Genomic DNA, 25,716 nt, shown 5'->3' on the forward strand with positions numbered 1-25,716 from the left:
ATTCTGTATATATTATAACTAGTTGGACGATAATAATTGTTCATCACATTAATATATAAAACGCAATTTCTTTTAACTTTTAACTGGCGAATTACTGATAGCTACGATTTCAAGACTCACACATCAGTCTGGAGAAATCAGCTGCTGGCAGATGAAACTAGCCGCGAGTCCCCGAAAATCAGCTGCAAGTAGTGGTCGAAAGTGAAAAATGAAGGTACAAGTGCCCGTGTGACACCGCCTTAATGGTAAACAGAACGTATGACTAAGAGCACGAAAGTCTGTAACAGTATTTTCGTTTCCTATTTTTGACGCAGCAGATAAAAATCTTGCTCAAAGCAAAATTAACGAAGATAATTGTTATAGATATATTCAATATCTATTAGCTATGATCTTAAATATATTATTTATCTATTTCTAAAATATTAATTTAAATATTTTATTTTCGGGGCTAAATCTTGCACGCAGCGGGCAACGCAGCTGAAACATCATTTCGACACTTTTATGACGGTAGAGAATCGAGATCAGACGTCAAAAAAGGGTAAAGTTAAGCTCAGAAAACTCCTGTTACGTCAGCATATTTCAAAAGGTCAGGTGGCAACACTGCTACAGAATTCAACCCTCAGTCACTTGACACACTACGTGACCAGCTGTTGACGTCTGGTGAATAAGAGCTCGACAGGAACGAGACTATGACAGTCTAATTTCATTACAGACTTAATAATAAGATCTGAAATGTATAAAGACTTTCAGATAAAATACTTTATACGCTACAGACATCTTGAAACCTAAGGTCGTAAGTTCGTAAATCTAGCCTATCTTAACCTAATTCACAGGTCAATACTTTTCAGTTCTGTAATATGTAAATTTATCAAAACTTTTATAAACTATATCTTAGTGGAAACATATGACGTGTTTGCAAACCAGACCCATACTGTAGAGAAGTAGGCGAGCGCCGTATACAGTAAACTCGGCCGCCATACCCTTTCGTGCTTCTAATCACGAAACACATTACCCCCTGTATTTAGAAAGATTACTGGAACGAGATTTTTTCAACACGATGCTCTACATTTCGAGTTTTCACTCTCTTGACTTACTTTGTGTTAACGGATTGAGATGTGTGTTTGTTTATTATCAGCCTTCCCTGGCAAATTTTTGTTGTTCTTGAAGGCCTATTACTAATACTTTTAATATTTGCAGTGCGGACTGTGTGGGAGCTTATCAACAACTATTAGTTTTATTACTAATATGTTCGTGTGTCCTGCTACCCTAGCTGCTGTGCAGCAAAGACTACTACCCCGGCTACATTATAGCTGGCCACCAACACTGCCTGCTATGGCTTTGGTTAACCCGAGGTGTTCTGTGGCCCTGGCAACTAATCCAAGCAGCTCGTGGAACTGCCATTGCCTTCTGGCAGCTCTGTGGGGCTGCTATTACCCTCTATGTTCTCAGCCAGACTAGCTTGACTGTAACCGACCACCTCTCGGGAAGGGGTGCTAGTGGTAGAGTGGTACCGCTCTTGCCTTCACAAGTGAGATGTCACGGGTTCGATTCCCGGGCCAGTGGAAGTTGTTTGGACATACTTCCTAGCCCCCATTAGTCCCTGTTCACCTAGCAGTAAAGTAGGTACCTGGTGTAAATCGAAAGTTGCGAATTCGAATTCAGGGACAAGTTGTTGGAGCTTCCAATAACTTGACATAAACCATTGACTCTTCAGGCTTCTATGCCCTTGACTCTTCAGGCTTCTACGCCCTTAACTCATGAGACATAAAGGCAAGCATGAACTTAGCATGCTTCCCTGTTGGGCACTGTAAACGCTTCTGCGCTTCACCTTACACAAAGATGTAGGGAGGTGCCCAATAAAAAAAAAAAAAAAAAAAAACTCTCGGGAGGGCTTTGATATTCTATCACATGTCTCCTTTAATCTTCCTACATACGGTTTTCATCTTGGGAGCATCTCATGTTTTATGTTGTTTAGCTTTCTGCACGTATAGCTGTTCGCTACACTGGGACTAAGTGAGCAATCATCTTGTTTTTGTCACTGTCACTTAACACAACAAGCCAACACCTTATTTTTATTTTTTTTAATGGGACATGTAAGAGTGACTCACAAGATAGTTAACTCGAGGCTACGCGAAGGCCACCACCAGGAGGAAGGGGAGGGGGGAGAGGGATGATGATGAACAATTCGAGATGAGAAAATAACAGAACTCTTGGGAAATTCTAAAAATGCAGTGTTATGTCGTCAATATTTGTATTATTATCTATTACAAATCTTCCCTATGTAATTTAATAGGAAAGTTGTATATGTTCATCTAGAGCAAAAGAATTTAATTACAATATAGGTGAACTTTAAGGATAAAATTGTATTATTTTCCAGTGACTTGAGGATTAATATTTGTATGATATTAAGAAATCGATTTTTTTTTTAGGTGTGTAGTAAACTTTAGTACAAGTAATTCAGAATGATGTTACAATTATCGATATCGCAGAGTAGAGCACTAGCCTCCTCAGGACTGGCGATCAACATTTTGCTTATTTCATCATCTGCATCACAACGAACATTTGTCAGACGCAGTGACAACATTATAACAGTGATAAGTGCAAGTGGCAGCTGTGTGGCGCCTCAAAGACCGCCCATGGAGACAGCGTTCACGCAACAAAGAAATATCTTTTTTCTTTCTCTTTTTTTAGGGGGATTAGCCTAGGGTTGCCCTATCTGAACATTAAAAAAAAGAGGACGTTCCCGAAGAAATTCTGCCCACCCCACACACACTTTGGCGCTATGTAACCTTGAAGCAGCCTTGACAATTAATATAGCATAATAGCATATATATATATATATATATATATATATATATATATATATATATATATACACACACACCAGTATCGGTGTACTGTATTGCATTGTGTTTTTAATGTAGGCTAATACAGTATACAACATAGGCTACATGGTAGAGAAATCTTTAAAAAAAAAATTACCCTTGCTTAAGGCTGAATATCTTCATTCCCTTAGCTGCAGTCTTCTTCCCCCACTGTGTGTGTGACTTGATGTGCCCATGCATACTTTTCTGTAGATCGGATCTTTTTCAGTATTGGCTGATTGCTTTTTAAAAAGGTATAGAAGTCACTGCAAGATGTTTCTCGGAAGTTGTACTGTACAGTCAGAATGCATTTCACTGTTTCAACACTCAATTTGTTCCTTTTCTTTGTCCATTGACTTTGCATCAGTGAAAAAACTTTCTACATTTGCATTGTGAGATAATATAGCAAAGAAGAATTGTGCAATTCTTAGCAATTCTGTGTGGCATTCAATGTTCTTTGATTTTTCAAAGTATCTGGTCCACTTTTTATATGTTGGCAGATTACTAAATTCTTCATCACTCTTGTAATTATCCACAAACTGCTTCAGGTTACTAACTTGGTCAAAACACTTCACATCATCAACTTCTACCCCCTTATCAATCAAATATTTGACAGTTTAAGTTGACAACACCGTACAGGCGTACACGTGACTTATCAGCTGACTAAAACTGAACGAGATCTCTACGGTTTCCACCTCCCCTCTCTCTCAGTCTCTCTCAGGTCATTACAGTTTCATGGTTTTTTTTTCCGTGGAGAAAATGATGGAAGCTGAAATTCCGGACTTTTGAAGAATTTAAAAAATTACTTCCGGATGAAGATTTCGAGACCTAAATGGAGGTTATGTCCGGGAAAATACGTAAGTATAGCAACCCTAGATTAGCCCACCCGAGCACAGGTCACTGACCTACATCAGGGCCTGGGGGGAATATAATAATAATAGCTAGCCCCCCGAGCCAATCTAAATAATAATAATATTAATAATAATAATAATAATAATAATAATAATAATAATAATAATAATAATAATAATAATAATAGTATTATTATTAGTATTATTAATTAATAAAATTAATGCTACCTCTGGACCACCAGGATACTAAAAGCAGTCCTAGACTTTTGTTATATTTCACACAAAGCCTGTTCAACGAGCTTATGTCGCCGTGAACCTCTAATGGGGACTACTGGATTTGGTAAAACGTTACTCTGACCACCTACGTGATACGGTTAGTCCCCATTAGAGGTTCACGGCGCCATAAGCTCGTTGAACAGGCTTTGTGTGAAATATAACAGAGTCTAGGACTGCTTTTAGTATCCTGGTGGTCCAGAGGTAGCATTCCCCAGTCACAGTCATGGGCTTGTGGGCTGTGGGTTCGAATGCCGGCGGGTTGAGGTGTTGATATATATATATATATATATATATATATATATATATATATATATATATATATATATATATATAATTAAAAATAATACTAATAACCATAAATAAATAAAAAATTAAAAAAATAGTGAGAAACGATGCAGTATACTGTATGTATGTTGTGTTGTCAATAGAGAGAGAAACAATTGAGACCCTGCAATTGTATGTAAATGAGGCAGAAAGTCAGGTCAGCATCCTGGGGCTTAAGACAAAATTTTTGTGAGGCCATATAGCAGCAAGGTCTACCATTAGACAACACATTATGCTTCCAATATCTTCCCAGGCGGTAGTACTTCCCTGTTTGATAGCTGCCTGCTGCTACCTTACTATCAAGTATTGTTCAGCGACTGTTGCTTCAGCGAGTTCCAAAATTACTCATAAAATTTTAGTTTTAAAGGAAAACATAATATTATATTTTGTTTTAGTTAAAAGTTAGTCTGAGGTACATTTGTTATGAGGTTATGATACTGCTACGACAAACTGTGCAACTGTCTGACGTCACCGACAATACTGTTAAACCGCTATTTTGATTACCAACAACACTTGAGAGTACTGTACCGTAAATGTCCCGAATATAGGCTGAAAGTAAGCGGACTGAAAAGCCAAATAATTTTAAATGGGATACACGGAGACCTAGTCATAGGTTGCCTCATCACTGTTCACTACCGACTTCTACATTTAATGAATCATACGCCGGAAGGAGAACAGGCCGGGTCAAGCTAGGTTCTCAATAGAGGAAGTTCAGAGAGGGTTTGCCCAAAACAAACCTCCCTTTTGCCAAGCCAGAAATATATAAGGTTCGGTCAGTTGAAAAGATATAGGGTATGGATAGTCGAGTTATTCACAACGGGAAATTGAAGTTGTTGTAAGCTGGGTTAGAAACTTAGAAATCAGCCTAAGACAACGAGTCCTGTAGCTCAAGCCAAATGTTGACTAAGAGGAAGAACACCAGGCTCTCAACAGGAGACATAGAGGTCTTGCCAGTCAGACATACCGGCTGCTGGTGACCAAACCGCATAAGCTATAAGGGAGACCAGAAGGTAAGAGTTAGGCTGGGTCAGTAAGGAGAGTAAGGATAGGTCAGCGAAGACAAAGGGGTGGGAGAGGTCATAATTTTGCATGACTCACCTTGGCGCGGTAATCGGCCAGTGAGACATTCCTGGTCTCGGACAGGTCCAACTCCTCGTATTTGTAGATGTTACCTCCGTCAGACTGGTGGTGGAAGCAAGCCCTTGGGGCAAACCGTTCCTCGGCCGCCACGCCCACCGCCGCCAGGCTGATCAGCCCTGCCCACAACATTCTGTGAAACAAACAACAAACAATAAATACCCTCTCCTGGCCAGAGAGAAATAATGGGACTTAACTATATATTACAAGAACATATCTCTCTTTGGAAAGTCTCACAATACTGTCTCTTGCCAGTCTTCACTTAACGGTCTCTCCGATGTACGCAATTTCCCTCTACTCAAAAGATATCCGATGCATAGTTTTCTATGCATTATTGCACAGTGCCCCATCCACCTAACTATTTCTCTGGTGTAGGAATCTCTCATTCTTACTACTGTACAATGATTCCTCAGATGGAAGGAATCTCTCACCCCTCACTAACGCCACTATCAGGGTTACTCTCTCGCTTCTACCTCACACACTTATGTAGTGTGATGGTCTGCTAGTGGAAGAAAGATGAATTGCGATCCTATAAACCCCATCAACGATGTTCCGCGCCAAAGGCCCGCCCTAACCGCCAGTCCCCTTAAAGTGGCCAGTGGCAGATCAAACACGTAAGTACAGTTGCAATAGAATATACCATTATTAAAAATATATATCTCACTAGCATGTAAATAGTCAGTGTTCTCTAGCTTTAATTATTCATATTTAAGAAAAGGTCGGTGCCTTAAACTTACACATAACATTTAAATGCGGAAGTTCAAGTTTTAATTCTTAAGCCTGCTCTTCGTACGTCGTATTATAAAGATTTACCTCTATTCCTTCCAGCAGCACATTTTCATTACCGAGTTTAGCTGATGACATTAACTATACTATTATATCACCCCACTGCCTATTCTCCATCAAGTTTCCAAGTAGAATGCACTAAAAACAGATTTTTAACCCATAACCCAATAAAGTACAAACGGCCACCATGAAGACAAACTCACAATGTTTGACAAACAAGATTATTTCCAGCCTCCAAATACATTCTGTAACACCTAAATTGTACCAGCCGCAAAGTCATCGTCCTCAGTCTTACAATAAACAATGTGGGTTTCTTTTTTATATCACCGTATTTCTAACAATGCAAAGAATACATCCAAAAAACTGGTTTCCATTTTTGGGCTCGTGAATACTTCTATACAACTTTCAGTCTTTACAAGGGCCACGTCAGCACCACACTCCTTTTTATCATTATTAAACAAACTCCAATCTATAGTCATTCGCCTCATCAACAACCACTCCCTCACTTCTTCCATGTTCGACAGTTTGTCCCTTCACTCTCTCTTTTCCTAACATTTGTTATAACGTCAGTGTGACAATCAAGTCAACCTTTTCAATCCTAGTCGTAACTCACTAGTCTTTATCTTTGTGCGAGTTTTACTTACACGAACTAAGCCATACTAATATATACTAGTGTACTTGTTATATTCTACAGCAAAATTATTATACCTAGTAACACATCCGATCCTTATGTGGCTCTTATTTCAAGTAACCTCAATAGATAGTCATATGCACCATAGGAGACAATCTTAAATCTCAAACCGAGTATCATAACACTAAGAACAAGAAACTGGTGTGATATTTGAGTTTTTATATCGAGGAAAACTTAATAACGAGCAGTAAGAGCGACGGTAAAACCCCCATGCACTTCATCATAAATCAGTGGAAGTAGCATTAACACTAATAACGATTTTTTTTTATACTTCTAAATTCTAATGTTATTATCTACAGAGATCCATACACAAAAATGCTTACAGAGTAATGACGTCTCCCCACTCGTCGAGTCAGAGGGAATAAAACTACAAGACCTAAATTCTATTCCCTTATACTGTACACACAAAAATAGGTGGTGATGACAATACCTGGGAGACCAATGGACGCGTCCCACCCTTATGCAGGACTGGCGAGGACTGAAGTCCAACTGCCATTCTGGTTCACTGCCACGCTGCGGTGTCCCATTGACGTTAACTAGCACTTCCTACGCTTATTCAATCATCATGTGGGTCGCCTCGACCTTGATACGTAACTTTATGTTCTTAAGTTGCCTGAATATGTAATTGGGTAAAAGACATTGAAATGAAAGCAGTGTTGATTTTCGTGTTAAGTCTGGAGTCCTAGATATACCGTTAATATCTTGCTGGTACTGAGATTTGATCTACTCTTGTTTGTGTTAACCCCTGATTTACGCTGCTTGCAGTCTACTCTTAAGTGGTAAGTAAAGATATTTTAGTTTTATTATCATAATATAAATAAATTTCTTAGAAAGTTTATAAAATGGAGGAAATTGTAAATGGAAGGGTAATGGTACGGGAGACGGGGAAGTGTTCTAGGGTGGATCAGCGACTTTCTTCATGACCGCAAGCAGTGTGTGGTGATTAACGGCACGAAATCATGTGACAAGCTGGGTACCACAGGGTAGTGTACTGGACCCGTTGTTGTTTATTTGTTTTATAAATGACATGCCAGAAACTATACACTCCTCCATACAAATGTTTGCGGACGATGCCATGTTATTCAGAGAATTTAAGAACAAAAAAGACTGTGAAGACCTATAGAAAGCTCTCTGTCAGCTTCAAGAGTGGTAGAAGAAATGGCTGCTAAAAATTAATGTCACGAAGTGTAAGAGGATGCACCTGGGTCGTAGGTCGTACCAACAGTAAGGAGGCGTATCACATGTCCCAACGGGAAGAAGAAACAGCATCAATAGAGACCGAATGTGAAAAGGACCTAAGTGTGTATGATGACAACAAACTGAAGTTCTCGGGCCATTTGAAGTTAGGTGCTTTCCCGTCTGGAGTACAGTACTGTCACCCCGTCTGGAGTACAGTACTGTCACCCCGTCTGGTCCCCGAGATATGCTAAAGACTGTCAGTTGATTGCAGTACGGCACCTCAGTTATCCAGAGAGATTAGAACACCTACAACTGCCTAGCTTATACTATAGACAGGCACGGGGTGACCTAATTGAAATTTATAAACATCTCGGAGGGCACTACTCCGTCGAGTGTCCATCCCATGGAGCTGGCGGACGCTCGCCCCACAAGGGGTCACAGCTCAAGGTTGAAGAAACCACAAGTCCAGTAAATTGAGAGGGCAAACTTTTTGGGGAATGAGAATTGTGAACTCTTGAAACAATCTACCAGAGAGTGTTGTGACGGCACCGAGTATGAGCTATTTCAAGACCAGACTTGAATAACACTGGCGCAGGTGCAGATACATTTAGGAGCCAGTACATGTCCAATACTTGCCAACAGTGCATAACAGAGACATGACCGATTGCCCAAGCGACTAACAAGCCGATCAGTAGCGTAGAGGATTAAAAGGCGACATAATCATCTGTTCGGTATCGCCCTCTGCATGCATAAAACTGATCGTCCAGGTAGTTGTCAAACCTGCCCATAATGTAAATTCTTCCTTGTACGATGAAACTACCCACAAAAACAAACGCATTTCAGAACTTCATAAATACAGAAGAGTAAACAATATCCAAGTGTTCTCGGGTTCATACCAATTACATTCTCGAGGTTGCGTCGGTTATACAGGAGACTTTTTAAAGCAACTAAAGCAACATTGTTCTATATACAACATATTCTGAAGAAAAAACTAAACAAAAATTATGGTATTTTTATTTACAGTCTACATAAAGGTGATGTCGGCTTCACTAACGTTAATCAGAATTAATTTATTCTTAGGGACTTGTGTTCCCTGGATCAGGGGGCCTAATGAGGGGATGATTTAGGTGTGAAATGTTTTCTGCACTTCCAGCTATATAACTACATTGAAATTTGCCTGTGATAAAACACCTACTATAATTATCTTCCTATAACCAGTCTCCGGGTTGTCCTTGTACTCCCATAACACTGTATCAATATCCATGGCAGAGTACACGGCCATATACACCATGTAATTGTCATCTCTAGCAACTGGGTCACAATTGCGAGGAGTTCGGCTTCACTGGACATAAGATTCGTGTATGTAGTGTTCGTGGAAGGGCTCTTGTTATGCGTTGTGTATCCGATATTTCAGGTTGAGGGAGAAGGCGATGGCAGCTTCTTTTTCTTCGCGGGTTATCAGAATCGTGACAACTTTGAACTCAATGCTAATATTTGATCACCTATACCTTAAATTTTTAGCCATACAACTACGGGACAATGATAATGATGAGAAGTTAATCAAGAATTGAATACTAGCTGCAACACCTCACTCGTAAAATTAAATCCTTCACAAGGGTTATAGATCCATCAATGAGGTGAGGAAGTAGCACATTGGGCTGACTCCAAACAAGCAAAAAAGCTCCCATAGTTGTGTTTTATCTAAATTCTCTTAAATTCATATTACATGTTTATATGTCGATTGAATGATAAACTTAATATGATATATGGGTTAAAAATCATGAGACCTGATATCCATACAACTCCTGTCTAGCGTCTCAAATGTTTAATTTAACTATTGCTAACAAAAATAACCGTAATAATAATAATAATAATAATAATAATAATAATAATAATAATAATTATAGTATAGAATTTCTTGTGGCCATAACAAAAGAATGAAACCAAAATATAAATAGCAACAACACAATGAGACAAGAGACGCCCTCAACAGCTGTGACAATGAATACGATAAAACAACAAACAAGAGACGATAACACAATGCAACCCGAGAGCGAGATCATAAAAGAAGTAAATAGCCGGTGACTCAGATGCCCGGGTGCCGCACACGTGACCTTTGGTGGCCTCAGCCGGGCACACTGTTACGTAGTGGGGACCATGTTTGGACTTACTTCCTAGCCCCCATTAGTCCCTGTTCACCTAGCAGTAAAGTAGGTACCTGGTGTAAATCGAAAGTTGCGAATTCGAATTCAGGGACAAGTTGTTGGAGCTTCCAATAACTTGATGACATAAACCATTGACTCTTCAGGCTTCTATGCCCTTGACTCTTCAGGCTTCTACGCCCTTAACTCATGAGACATAAAGGCAAGCATGAACTTAGCATGCTTCCCTGTTGGGCACTGTAAACGCTTTTGCGCTTCACCTTACACAAGGATGTAGGGGGGTGCCCAATAAAAAAAAAAGTGGGGACCTGCCACGCTTTGCTATAAACAGATGAAATGTACCGTGAATTCCACCCCCCACACACACACACTCATCATTCTGTCACTTTATGTAACTTGCTGACAAAACCTATGACCCTTCAGGCTTACACGCCCTTAATGCATGAGTCATAAAGGCAAGCATGAACTTAGCATGCTTCCCAGTTGGGCACTGTAAACGCTTCTGCGCTTCACCTTGCACAGGATGTAAGGGGGTGCCCAATAAACTAGCCCCCTCCGGGGCAATCTGTAAATCTGTAAAAAAATCTAAAAATCTGTAGTGGGGAGCCTGAGCCAACCCACCACATGAATGAGATGAAGGATTAGGTCAATGTTTTTAGTACGGGTTGAAGGTTGGAGTTAGAGTAGAGTAATTAGGGTAAAGGCTGGTTAACCGGGTAAAGGATAATCGAACAGCGAGACATTCCTTGTCTTGAATAGGTCTAACTCCTCGAAGTCGTAGATATTGTTTCCCTCAGACCATTGGTGGAAACAAGCCCTCGAGGCCACCCGACCCCGGTGTCACATTTGCACTCCCTGGATTTCCACTCCCCAGTCATACGAGGCGACAGAGCTAGCTAGAAATATTGATCGTTATTTATCTTTGTATACGAGAGATCCACACATTCCACTGAACTTTTTGTCAGGATTTTATATATATAGTGTATTTAGGTTAGGTTAGGTGCATAATAATAAGTGGGGGAGAGCAAATAATTGAAAGTGGAGTGTACATTATGCGTATAATAATGACTGGGAAATGGATTTTCTGGGGGAGTGCTTACTAAAAGCTACACCGGGCAGCCGTTCCCACCACCGCCAAACTCACCAGCCCCACCAAAAACATTCTGTATAACAAACAACAAACAATAAGCATCATCCTTTCCTTAAAAGGATAAACATATTTAATAATTGCCTAATTATGTGGGGTTGTTGTGGCGCGTCTTGTTGTTACACACATCAGATGCTCGATAACACAGCATAATCTTTGAAGGTATGATCACTAAGTCCAAGATCATCCACCATGCAGATTATGACCGTCACACACATAATAATAATTAAATAATTAACTTAAATAAAGCCACGCTCTACCCACTCTTCGTGACTTAAATGTAACCATGACCTCAATCCACTACTCCATGACCTATGTTCTCCATAACGCAAGTTTCCCACATATTAAACACAAACATAGATGACGCAGTAAAACATATCAGAACCTAATCACATTACGTGTAAACAAAGACTAATATACTTATCTTATAGTCAGGTTTTTTTCTACCTTTGTTTACAGTTGTCAATATTGTTTCAGTATTAATATCAGTTTTAGTTTTTTTTTAAACAACATTTCTCTAATAAAGATTGTTACCTCTCTTCCCTTCTTAGTTTTCTATCAGCGTGAAATAACATACCTCTAAATTTGCTATTCACTAAATAACTCTCGAGAGTATATTAAACTGCAAAGTAACGTAAGAGGCAATGCCTATGCTAGCATTTGACCCAATTTCACTAGTCCTTGGTGAATAGTATGGTTACTAGAGAAGCTTTGTAAAAAAAGTAATGTGAAAATACCCATTTTGGGTCATGAAAGCTAGTTCATTGAATGGGTCATTCTTAAACTATATGTGTACATAACAAAATCATGTTTCTAGACAATCTAGTCTCCGAGATATGCCATTGTGTATTCTGATAACTGACCCTACCGACTGCGTATTCGTTGATAAGACAACCGAAAAATAAGTCAAGGTTACGTTTTACAGCTGACCTCCCCCACATCATTTTCATGAATTATGAGCATTGGACTTTCATAAAAACTGGGACCCCCTTTGTGCCTAGAGATGGTACCAATAATTATTCTGGCCCATGGACTATAATTAAAACTTTACTTTTTACCTTTATCCCCTTCGTCACTAATCGGCTCGTTAGCCGCTTGGGCGGTCGGTCACGTCTCTGTTACACACAAGTACTGACTCTTGAATGTATCTGAACCTGCTCTAGTGTTGGTCAAGTCTGGCAGGTTGTTCCACGAGTTCACAATTCTCACTCCGAAAAGGTTCGCCCCCACAGTTTTCAGGACTTACGGCTTCTTCAACCTTGAGCTGTGGCCCCACGATTCATCCTCTCAGCTCTTTACTGGATTCTAGCTATGTATAAATCAATCAACATTAAAGTTGGATTTCATGAAGATTAACACCCCAGCTTATTTCACCTGATGATTAAACACCCAAATGCTACCTAGTGGTTTGGGGTAGATTAGGTGAGCATTAGGGTGTTTAATTGTAAGTCCAATTTTATTAAATTTTATCAATTCAGGTTATGCTAATAATACTGTACATTAGTTCGCCTTGCTGTTCTTTCCTCTTAGAATTAGATCCAGGCTATACCCAATTGGTAAACAGCGGTCTGAATCTGGAAGCCTCCTGTCTCCCTCCCTACGTTTGAAAAAATATATATTTTTTTCAAGTACGTCCGTAATTAGTAGTATCTTATAATTCTCTCGTTTTCATTTATATGATTGAAAATAATACACGCATATAGCCGGAAATGAATGGTAATGTGCACTCTTATTTGTTTGTTATTACTGCATTTTGAATAAAGCCTTTCATCCAGAAGTTTGTGATTGGACCTTAACAAATAGTAATTGAGTAACCATGCATTAGACCTTGCCCAGCGGACGCTCGGTTTAAAGCATGAATGGGGCAACTAAATTTAGGTTAGGTCACTTTTGGTTCGAGGAAGTTCAACTAGGTTAAATTTAATGTCAGTAGAATCAATTTTCTTTGCTTATGAATAGTTAGATCCGATTTTATTATATTTAGTTCATTTAAGTTAAGTTATGCTAGTAATGATTTTGCAGGGCCGGATTCAGGAGTGGGCAAAGTGGGCAGCTGCCCAGGGGCCTCTACATATTACAATATTTTATTTATTTGTTTATTCATTTGGATTATTTTTATTTTCATTCTTTAAAATTCATGGGAATTTCTACACTATCAATAAATATACAGTTAATTAACAATTTCTCAATGCTCTAATTTCCTCAATATAACTGTATATGGCTTCAAAATTCTCCAAAGAAGTGTTCAAATTTCAAAATTTTCCCGAGGGGCTTACAGCGCCCCCCGGAACTCCCAGATGTTTAGGCTCGCTTCACTCGCCACCCCATCCTCTTGGGTAGTTATAATGAGGGGGGCCTCCACAAAGAGGCTGCCCATGGGCCTCCACAGGTCTAAATCCGGCACTGGATATTTGAATTATGAAATAATCAATGTCTTTAAGGAAAATTAAAACAAATTTAAAGGAATAAATTTCAATTTTATGTGTAACAAACTGTTAAGTTTCTGTACTACCCAGCAGGCATGACCTTTGACCTAGTCTGACCTACAGAGCTGACCTGAATCCAGTTGAATGTGCTGAAAACTCGACCCAGGCTCACTCCACCTTCCAGCGTCGCCCACCATCAGGTTTATGGTGACGCTTTCATCACGCCAGACTAGTTCAAAGTCGCGCCCACTGCTAACTACAGTAACAGAAATTAAATAGAAGATGCGGGAATTTTTTTGTAACTGTTAATTCTAGTTGGCCCTGTATATGAGCCTTTGTGACGCCAGTACTGTGAGAAGTTTGTCGATCAAAGGACCCTAGAATTCCTGCTGTAGGAGGAAGAGGACGTCGTTCTTGAGTTCCCCTGGCTTGGTGCCTGGGTCATAGCGCATGAAAGGCTTACCACTCTTGGAGATGAGGAACTTCTCCCAGTTCCAACGAATGTCATTGTTCCTGAGAGGGCTGTAGTGGAGCTTGCTAGTGTCTGAGAAAGTCTCACGTGTAGGAGGGCAGAACTCCTGTTCGGGGAAGAAACAATATCAGAGATATCAGTCCACCTTTACCCAAATGTCTATCTGCATTAAGACATTCTGAAATTGTATGGCAATTTTACTGAATAAATATCTATCTATACATACTTAAGAAACACTATTTTTCTCTACCTTTGTTAGAATTTGTCTCAACCTTCGACTTACTCTGTCTTTCTTTGCTCATTTTCACACCTTTTCTCAAAAACTTTACATCATTGTCTTGGTAACTTCACAACCACTCACCTTGAGGTACGTATACAGAGGATGTTCGTTCTCTCCGTTCACCTCGATCTTCTTAAAAATGGTAAAGTTGGGCTCGAAGCCGTTCCCTGGGCGAACGAACTTAACACCATTGGCGAGCTCCTGTGCGTTGCCAGCTGGCTCTTGCTGTCCAAAAGAGAGCAACGAGGTTATTATTAATCTCATTGATATTCCACATACAATAGCAAAATCCAGTTTTTAATTATTTTAAATAACTTATAGTTTCCTGAATTTAGGGACAACTCTCAACTAATTCAGAAGTCTGGAATAACGAAATAGGTTAATGTTACTGAAACTTAAATCCTAAAAAATTATGGCTAAATGAACATAACTGGGCTAAAAATACTGATTTATTTCCAATTACATCAAGATAAACAGATTAAGTAGGTTGATAAGTTGTCCAGGAATTAGGCCTGCAATTGTTGGAGTGACAGATTCAACGGATCTCCGGTTTGTTTTATTTATCTATATCCTTCATCTCTAGAAGCCTGCCAAGTTGCATTTCATACTAACAAGAAAAAATAAAAAAATAAAATAAAAAGAGAATCCGCAAAGAAAATTTAAGATACCCTCGAAAACTTATCATTAAGTTTTATTGAACATATACAGATTTGTATAGGTCTTACTAAAATTATCAGGATGATTGCTTGTACAGAAATGGATCAAAAAAGAAAAAACTACTGCAGCTCAAGGCAGTGGATAAGAGTTAAGTCAGGTTAGGGTAAGCTAGATTGATTGTAATCTTAGGACATTCATTACAAACAACCAATCTTATCTTCATCTTCCTTTATTAAGTCCAGTTTCTCCTAAGGTTTCGTATATCTCTATATTATTTTGGGTATGGAATATGAATGGTCGTGTCACGGAAGAATGCAAGAATACGCTTTTCACTGGTTACTCGCCCAGGAGATTATGGTGTATCACGAAGTAGAATTTCACTCCACTTCCGGCATTCAATACTTTGTATACTTGATAAATGATGATTTAATGAATTCCATTAACTTCCAACATCCATGTAAGTTATTGATTATACTTTGTCATAACTAATCAATCATTACCTTTAGTAAGATAGGGATCACAGATACGGGCAGATAGTTGCACTTATGTTTATTTGGTAAGGTTCCATACACTGACATAATTTGCATAGGTAGATGAGTCATTCACCTTTAAGGTTCAATAAACGAAATTTTATCAGGGGGAGTTGATTAACCTGGGGAATTAACTGCTTAGATTTATTTGGTCAGCCTGGAGTGCTCTTGTAGCAAACAGGCCTTCACCAGTGATCACTTTTCTTCGCAGGATTTATTAACTTAAAGCGTTTTAGATGCACATAATAGCTAACGCGTTAGCTACTCCCGGAATGTCAAAAAATACGACATTGTACCACGTCTTAGGAATAACTGTTGTACAACAGTCTTCAGAAAACAATAAAATTAGGAGAAATGTTATTTGGACACAATATGGAAAGAAATAGTGAAGAAAATATATAGAAAATTATGGAAAGAAAGAAAAGAAAGAAAAAAGTAATATATATATATATATATATATATATATATATATATATATATATATATATATATATATATATATATATATATATATATATATATATATATATATATATATATAATTAGGCCCGTTGTAAAGGTAATTTCTCCCCGACTCTGAAACCACACGTAACAACCAGAGCAGCTGTACGCTTCTTAGCATATTTGTATACGAAATACAACAAATTTCAGGTTCGTTTAAGTCTTAATTTTTGCACTTACAGAACTATAATCAACTTGTTCACCCTTATTTAAAGTATGTTATGAATAATGATATTAAGGTTTCAATCATATTTGAGAAATTATTTATATTGTTACACCAAACTTTTACTTTTATCCTCTTCACCACTGATCGGCTCGTTAGCTGCTTGAGCGATCGGTCACGTCTCTGTTACGCACTGTTGGCTAATGAAATCAGACAGGGCCCACTTAAATACGGGCGGAGCCAAAACAGGTTTCAACTAAGCACAATCCTTTTCAATTCTTTCACACCATATGCTTTGTTTTAGGTCATATCCAATATACTATCGTATATTGAATTATTTTTATAATTTTATCACAGTTTTTATTGTCTTACATGCCCCCAACTCTACAATATTAATGAAAATATTCTCCATTAGCGGCCTTGATCCGCATATTTACACTTTGTTTAAGTGGGAGAAACTCGCTGATTGGTTGTTAGCTATTCGGGCGCTGCACAAGGCTAACGCCTGATCAAGGCGTTTGCTTTTCCCTCTCAAGGTGTCATGGGCACAACTCAGCAGAAGCATCCGTGCAAACAGAATAGCTAACGCGCTAGATTTTCCGTGCATCTAGAGCCATTAATCACTACACTTAACTAAAGTCTTGGGGTTTTGCACACACAATCTCCTGACGGTGCCGTGGCACGGACTGTAAGACCCATTTCTTAGGTCTACAGAGCAGGTCTTAACTAATCCAAGGTCTGGGGCCCACTGCCAAAATGTGGTTGTGATGGGGTGAGACAGATGGGCAATACAACACTGAACTACCGCCCCCCCCCCCTCACATACCCACTAATGGCATGGCGATGACAGTCATGGGTGGCCTGGTCTCTTTATTTCCCATAAACAACACTGGAGTGGTTTACCTGAGTAAGACTAACGCAACCCGTGACTTACTTTATTTAATACATAAAACTGTACCATGTAGGATTGTAGACGTTTTCTCCAGCTTGTGACACTGTACTAAGTTAAAGTTGGCACAGTACATCGCTTCCGACGTTTGGACATCACAACATAAATTTGTATATGGCACAAAGGTTTTCAATTGTCGTTATTTCTTAATAGTAAGATCATCTTTTATTAAATATGGCCAAATTAGGTTAAGATATAAAAGCAATACGTAAATTCACCTGGCTGCTCTTCAACCCGAATGACGCTCACTTCAAAGAGTTTACATTTGCCCACTAAGGTTAGGTTAGGTCACTTGTGGTTAAAAAGTTTTTTGACGTTAAACTTAGAGAATGAACTTGCCATTCTTTGTTGGTGAAGTTAAATCCGACATCATAAATTATTTTTAATTTAGGTTGTCATAGCAATAAGCAACTGAAGTTTATATTATGGCACCTAAGATTTGAATATGGCACATTATGGTGGAGTATGGGACCTGCGGTTACCAAATGGTGCCCGGTATTTTTTATGTGGTACTAGTGTTTGTTTATGGTAATCTTAAGCTAGGTTTATGACAACAAAGACGATCCATTTGCCAGACAGATCCTTCGAAACTTAATGCTATCGTACAGTTTGTCATGAACTGGGCATGGGCAGAGTGAGGTTATTAGCTGCCTTTCGGGTAAAATATGAAAATTGTAAATATAAAAATAAAATGGGTTATTTATGCTAATGTTATAGTGTTCTGGTGGATACTTGTGTATGTCCAGACTTGTGATGAGTCCATCGCCCATATCAACTGGTCGTGACCCCATCAACACTTACCTTCCCGAACTGGTTGCATGGAAACCCAAGAATCTCAAAGTTGCTGTATGATTCTTGAAGCACATTCATGTCAGTATACTGGTGTGTGTAGCCTCAGTAGGTGGCCACGTTCACGATCAGCACCACCTGTAATTACACATCAATTAAGATGAATGCTTATATCTACTTAACAATGCTAATAATGATAAAACAAATTAAGTGAGTCAAGAGGATAAAAAAGTAAATAACAGAACCAGAAATACAGAACAATTGAAAGAATATCCTCATCCGAGGTACAACTGCAACTCCTCCCTATGCAGGCACTGTTAAAAGGCTACATATCCTCCCTCTGCGTACAGTACTGTCGCTCAGGTAGTTCAAACCTGAGTATAAATGATCTTACTTCCTTCATGACTATTAAGTGCGATTATACTGCTCATAGAAACAAACGCATTTTAAAGTTTTCATAAATACAGAACAACTATTATTGGAAGAGTTATTTATATTTTATGTAAATAATGCAGTAATCGTTAGAAGTACAGTATAAACTTCGATATAAAAGAGAATCGAAATTTTCACCCCAAGATTTCAAGCTATCTGGAGCTCGCTTACTATTACACACAACTAGAGATATAACCATCTTTAAGATAATAATATGGTGTCACTTATCTCACAACAGCTCTCCTTTGTTATAGAGTTGAGCAGAGTGCACGCGCACCACCCTGTGAGTGGTGATGGTATACGTGTACAATATCGTGCTATTCGTGAATGTATCATAAAAAGAGAATAAGTTTTCTGATTTAATGTCTTGTCGAAAATACGTATGAGCAAATCTATTTCTGTAGATCGCTCCTCTAAAATTTCTTGTCATTTCTTGCTTTATTTGGTGGTCTTCCCAGCTGTTACAGGGGCAACGCTCAGCCCGCAGAGCGCCAGTTTAACAGTTAGTATTGCATCATTACACAGCACCTTTCGTGTTCATCATGCAGTCTAGCTTGGGTTGATGCAAATATATATATATATATATATATATATATATATATATATATATATATATATATATATATATATATATATATATATATATATATATTATATATATTATATATATATATTATATATATATAATATATATATATATATATATATATATATATATATATATATATATATATATATTTAAAAATCAATATAATAAAAATCCCGTTGTGTGTGGTGACCGCCAGTCGGCTTTAGTGTAGCTGAGAGCCGACACTACTTTGACGCTGGATCGGAAATCCCAAAGGTTTGATGAGAAAACACATCTTACTGGTTCATTGAACAACGACGTAACGATGTCAGCGAAACTGCACGGAGACCGTGTTTAATTAATGCGGTGAGTTATTCCCATTAATGTAAGATTTTCTGAAAATCCGGATCCTACCTACAAGCCATAATGGATAAATACGTAAGACTTGGCTGGCACTTGTAACAAATTCCCACCGTCCCCCATCGCACACAAAGCCTTTTCGGTCATATAAGATTCGCCCCCGCCTTTTCGCCTGTTTACAGTCCATAGGCTACTATCTTGAAGTAGTTGATGACGAAAGTAAATTATGAGCAATACAATTTACCTTACAGTAGTGCATAAAAGTACGATAAAATTGGAATGCAGTGAGACAATCTCCGTAGGTAACCCTTCCGGACGTAGTTTACATAACTGTAGTCGTCTCTGGTAGTCACCGGTAGGGCTGTCCGAATCTTGTTTACCGAACACGCTGATTGGTTCAACTGCTCGCGTTGTGAGTGGTTGCGAGTCCATGACGTAATTACTATTTTCTATAATATGTCTGGTGAGGGGTAAAGAAGATTCCAGATACAGTAATTATATTAGAGTAGTCCTCATACTCGGTGAATTTCATTGTTCCTGTCATTAGTTTTATAAATTTCTGAATAATAAACACTGCATTATACACCATTCAGAGTGTTATATGAGATCACATTGGAACAGACCGTTGGCTTCCTTGTCTCGACTCGCGATATCGCTTCGTGTGTGACTCAGCAGAATATAATTCTGCTAAAATATCGCTCGTAAAATGTAGGTAAGGTAATTAAATACATCTAAAATTTATTTATGTGTATTCTATATGGTATTTTAGCCATGAAAAAGCATATTTCCTAAAGTCGGTAATTTACCGACTGTCGGAGCAGTGACGTCACGGCTTACCGACTACGTCATCAATTTACCGATTAACAGACGAAGTGCTGGATTTGAACCAATCAGCGTGTTCGATAAACTAGAGTCTGAAATTCCGACAGCTGATGCCATCTGTGTTAACAGTTAGTGAACTGCGCCAGAGTTTAGAATCATGACCAAAAAATATAGCCTAAAGGAATTTTTATCATGGGCGTATAAAACTGAATAAAACACCATTACTTTTTTAAATGAATGCATTTTTTATTGTATTTAAGTCTATGAAATTTAAGTATACATCATTATAATGAAATACAATTTAGGGGACTGTATTCTATATTCTGGGACAGGAAACTTTATTATACGCCAAACAGGATTCAGGAAAGTTGGCTAATTATTCGTTTATTACGAGGAATAAACGTTAACTTAAGATTCCATAATACGAATTAAAAATACAAAAATAAAAACAAACAATCTGATTAAAATAAAATATTACACTAACTTCAAACTTCTAACAGCATGATTCACCTTCATTGTCGTAATAAAATACCTCACAAGTGACTATTGCCTACCTAGCCAGGGTCCATCAACCACCTACCGTATATGGTTACGAGGACACCCACACCCTCTGCCTCCTGTGAGCTCTCTCATGGGGTCGAGTCATTCAACCATCAAGGAATTATAGAGAAAAACTGATCATAAAAAAAAAACGAATAAAGGAAATTGTCTTCTTATCTATTCATCATCATACGGTTCACTTATTGTGATTTATAAAACAAATGACGCTGTGTTAAAAAAATGATGCCCAGTAGCTGGTGGATAAACACAATTGGTGCAACAGGCCGTTTGGCCTACTCAAATGCCAACCACAATATCCAAGTATGCCTCCTTTAAAAAATATCCCTGCACATTATGAACCTTTATTGTCATCAGGAGCAGGATCCAAAGACCTTTCCCTGTCCCGTTACCCACTAGCCTGTGGACCAGTCTTCTCAAAGAGCCAAAATTAATACAGTAATGTATTCTCCCAAGTGGGGTTGACAGAAAGTATCTAGAAATTTATAGTTTTGAAGACGCCAACCGATTGTCATCGTTGTGTTGTTGCCAAAGGCAGGTTGTTCCAAGGGCTCACAGTTCTCACTCCAAAAAAAGTTTGCCCTCACAGTTTTCAGGACTTGTGGCCTCTTCAACTATGACCCCTTGTGGGGCGGGCGTCCGCCAGCTCCAGGTATGGACACTCGACTGAGTAGTGTCCTCCGAGATGTTTATACACCTCAATTAGGTTACCCTTCGCCCGTCTGTAATACCAGGAGCTCTAATCTCTCTGATGGCCCTCCTGTGGACATTTTCAATCAACTTATAGTTTCTAGCATATCTCGGGGATATGTTTATCTATTTCCTTCCTCAGTCTACATATATCTAACTGAAAGCTATTGCTCCGTGTTCGCTCCTGATTTGGTGGTTCACGTAGTATATTATTATCACCTTTAACTCCATTGTCCAAAAGTGGAAGCACCTCACCTTTGAAGATCGTTACGAGGGACGGCTCGTCTAGATATCTGAACGACCTTTTTATAAGACGTAATACCGTATTGTATTGATCTCTCAGGGAACCACATTTAGCTTTAAGGGAGTCAACCGGTTATGTTCTCCTTTTTCGGTTAGGTAATGTACGGTGGACGACGGGTCAAAGGGAGAAAGTAACTCTGGAAGATGCAGACTTAGGGGAGTAAATTACACTCAGTTAAAGATAAGTCAACCGGATAAAGGATGGCAGGCCATGTAAGGGGACTCACCTTGCCACGGTAGTCGGACAGCGAGACATTCCTTGTCTCGAATAGGTCCAACTCTTCGAAGTCGTAAATGTTGCCTCCATCTGACGGGTGGTGGAAACAAGCTCTCGAGGCCACCCGATCCTGGGCCGCCACGCCCACCGCCGCCAAGCTCACCAGCCCCGCCCACAACATTCTGTACAACAAACAATAAATATCATCAACTTGAAAGGGAAGAAGTATTCAGTTATTACCTTATTAGGAGAGATTGTCATGACGCACGTGTGTCTGTGCGTGGATGTCTCGCTTGTACGATACTCACTAAAAACTAATTTAAGTGCGGATAGCGTTTTAGTACAGGTATATGCCAGACTCCAGACCCAAAGTTTTCTCCTGATAGGCTGCTAAAATTCGTCGATTTCAAATGATGAACTCACACTTTAAACCTTTCAACTAATTATAGTGTTTTGTCATATAGAATAATTTATGACTCAAATAGTTAACTGCTATAACCCATGTTTTGAATGTCTCGGAAGTCTTAACCTAAACACTAGCACAAAGTCTTAACCTAAAGTTCTAAACCAACCTTTCTACAGTATGATCACTCCGATATCTTAAGTCCGATATCATTTATCATCGACGCTGATTATGATTGCTACTTAGCACATAATAATGAACTAATGGCAAAAATATGACGACTATAGTCATAACCTCAGTATTCAACTTCTATACTTCATAACTTCTGTCTTCCAAGACAGAAGTTCCCCACACATAAAACACAAAAAGGTGAAGGGAGTAAGAACCCATCAGAACTTCGGTACATTATGTGTAAATAGGCTTACCATAATTTTTTATGTCCAAACCGGGACAAGGATTAATTTAATGAGGCCGTGGTATTATACTAGATATATTTGCCTTTTACTTTGACTTTTTACATGGAAAAAAATAATTTCGGGAACATAATACTGTATTGGAAAATATCAGCTAAACCTAAATTCCTTTGTTTCATACATAATTTTAATATTGTTTTTAATAAGTTGCAAATAATATAATTCACAAAGAAAATACAAATTGTATTTTTTCTGCAATATAGTCTTTAGTTTGACCACCCATACTTATCACTCAGTAGTACAGTACAGTACTTTCTTTTCCATTGTTTCTGCAATATACTGTTTTGTTTGACCAGCTATACTTGTCACTAAGTAGTACTTTCTTTATCATGTTTCTGACAAAACTGTGAGCAAGTTAAAATAATATTCCTTCTACTTTGACTTTTTACATGGAAAAAAATGTTCAGGAACGTAATAATGAAAAATATCACCTAAATTCCTGTTTCAAACATCATAGAATGAATAATTGCAATAAGTTGTAAATCATATACACAAGTATACTATACCACAATAATACACAATTTACTTTTTTTTTCCTTTGTCTTTGACCATCCATACTGCATACTGTACTTCTCACTCGACAGTACTTTCTTTGGCATCTTTCTGTCATTTCTTATTTTGTCATAAAACTGTGAGCAAGCTAAATCAATATTAACTTTGCAGGAAAGCAAGGCTTTAACAGTACTCTCTGCCACGAGGCTACGGTCTTGAGACCAAACATTGTTCATAATCGAGAAGACCCTTTCTACTGGGGCTGATGATCCAGACAAACAAAAGACAAATTCAATGACATGCATGCGATTAGGAACAGATATGTTCTTTTCATTGAAGTGTTTAAACATCTAAACCCATTTTGCTTCACGGTTAGTCCCTGCATTTTCCCATTCTTTCTTCCTGCCACAGTCATTTGGGAACTTCTTTACAAATATGACTTCACCAAAAAGACTGCCATTGTCTATTATAGCCTTTCCATGTTTATTATTAATGCAGTCTGCTGTGTTTTCAATTTCTGGCCAAGTTACTTCTCTAGTAACCCAGGTGTGAGATACCATTCCAGGGTTTAATTAACGTGATAAGTTGTAACAGAAACTGGACGCGTGGGAAGGAATAGAACAAAGGCGAGGGGAGGGGGTGGGAGTAGGATAGGGAGGGCCCTGGGCCCTCTATCTATCTACTTACTTTCTCTCTCTCTCCCGGGACAATCTTACCAACCGATGTAAACGAAGACTGATGGTTAGCGCCCCTGACCTGGTGATGAATCATCTCTCATTAATGTAATAGTCAGTGAGAGCTGCTATTACATGTTGTATAATATACCAACATTACATCGTCAAGGACATCAGGGTAAACAAAGACATAGATTGTTAAAAAAGTGATGCTGGAGACTGACCTTTCAAACCTCATTTCAACCAACTTGAGATTGTTCCTTTATATTCAATATTGATCTTCTTGCGTGTGCTGAATCGAGGAAATAAATTGTATCCGTTAATATATCGTTCAGTTGCCTGACCTTTTTACCCAGCTGGTGAAGCCAAATCTGGAGAACCTAACAGCTCAATACTGTTAACACCACGTACGTGCGTACGTACAGTTTCTGCTGTGATATAGACGTTCATGCCTGCCATCCTCAGAAAAGAGAAAGCACGACTGGTTTTGACACACCTATACTAGACATACAAAAAAGGGTGACACAAACATTACCACACTAGGTTAAGTTTCTCAACAAGCTTTGTGGTATTACAAATTGCTTTAGTGAGAGTCAGACCAAAACATTATAGGATCAATCAGACCACAGTGAGTTCCCTGAAACTGCTCTTCGATAACACCGATCTGGAGCTGTGACATCTCTGTCATCTCGAGAGCTCTTTCTATCCCGCTAGTCACTAAGACACTTGTGTTATGACAACTACCGGTGATGTTTTTATATTTAAAATTATCGGATGAAGGTTATGGTCAGGAAATGCAAATGTTTTCACTTCGATGGGTTTTCATTGAATAAGTTATTTAATCACGTACGTACTTAAGGAGAGGAGACAATCAGTTGTCTTTGGTGAAGATAAAATCCACATATACTTGATTACACTGCCGGATTGTATTATCATGTGACATGTCCCATTCTCAACGCTACAATCTTTTAGGCGCATCCGGTTAAGCAGATGCAACACCGCGGCATTACCGATGCTCACCTCTCCCCCCTCTCCTGATGTCTCATTGAACCGAATCCGGAGTGTGGACTTAATACTCATATACCGTCCGTCACCTAGGAAAACTCCCTCACTCTGTTTGATGAGTATAGTCAAACCCCTTCATCCTATACTGAACTATCTCTCTAAAAAAAAGTTGGGTAAGTGAAGTCGCTCATTAATGTACTTCCTGCTTGTGCTAATCCTTCACTGTATTGTCCTGTGTTCCAAGTGCGCGTCTTACTCCGCTTAGCACTGTCTCTCCTCTTTTAATATACGACATCTTATTGAAGAATTCCACCCATCTCGTCAAGTCACTTTCAGATGGTAGTGTATCATTCCCCCCTAAACTATCTGTAAACTCAAGTGTCTCTCTCTTCGCCAAACTTTGAACATAAGAATAAAGGAAACTACAATAGTATTATTGGCCCACACAAGGCAGTCTTTACACTGATATTAAATTTGTCCAACTTATATTAAAATGTTCCCACTGACTAAGTTAATGATGTCTAGTATTTGGTAC

The 25,716-nt window shown here is 38.7% G+C and overlaps 2 pseudogenes; both read right to left on the reverse strand.

The window, feature by feature from the left end:
• The window catches only part of LOC121871025, a 14,240-nt pseudogene extending 6,750 nt beyond the window's left edge, over window positions 1-7,490 (reverse strand).
• A 6,383-nt stretch (window positions 7,491-13,873) lies between these two features.
• The window catches only part of LOC121871026, a 111,814-nt pseudogene continuing 99,971 nt past the window's right edge, over window positions 13,874-25,716 (reverse strand).

Source organism: Homarus americanus, unplaced genomic scaffold (genome assembly GCF_018991925.1).
Source record: "Homarus americanus isolate GMGI-L3 unplaced genomic scaffold, GMGI_Hamer_2.0 scaffold52512, whole genome shotgun sequence".
Classification (NCBI taxonomy): domain Eukaryota; kingdom Metazoa; phylum Arthropoda; class Malacostraca; order Decapoda; family Nephropidae; genus Homarus; species Homarus americanus.